The sequence below is a fragment of the Erinaceus europaeus genome, chromosome 4, assembly GCF_950295315.1.
Source record: "Erinaceus europaeus chromosome 4, mEriEur2.1, whole genome shotgun sequence".
Classification (NCBI taxonomy): Eukaryota; Metazoa; Chordata; class Mammalia; order Eulipotyphla; family Erinaceidae; genus Erinaceus; species Erinaceus europaeus.
The window spans coordinates 59,725,683-59,726,170 of NC_080165.1; positions in this window are offsets into that span (position 1 = coordinate 59,725,683).

Here is a 488-nt window from a genome sequence, read left to right on the forward strand (position 1 = left end):
AGGGGAGCTCTCTGGAGAGGCGCGGGGCGCCGTGCGCAGGGTCCCCAGGCGGCTAGCAGGCTCGGACGTTCCGGTAATCGCTATCCTTCCCGGAAACGAAAACGAAAGAGCGGGATTGGCTTCCACTCTCGCCCCGGCGGACTCGCGGGACGCCTGGGGCCGCCCCCGGGGAGCGGAGTCTTGGGGCGCTGCCCGCCTGCCAGTGGAGACACTTCGTCCTGCTGACACACCTTCCCATGAGTGGACAGCCCCCAACCCCACCCCACCCCCCACACACACCCTCCATGGAAGCGAGGTCATGCGGGATCTGGGGAGCCTAACCCTAAGGGCCCCCTAGTTCTGGTTGCCAACAACATGGAACCAACTTCCTGCTGCCCTCGTGCATCTCACATGATGGAGGGGTAATTGTGCTGTCCTCTGTTTAGCCAGATGGGAACCCTGTTGTCCAAGGGGCAGAAAGTCACCAGCTGAGCGGCTGGAATGCTCCC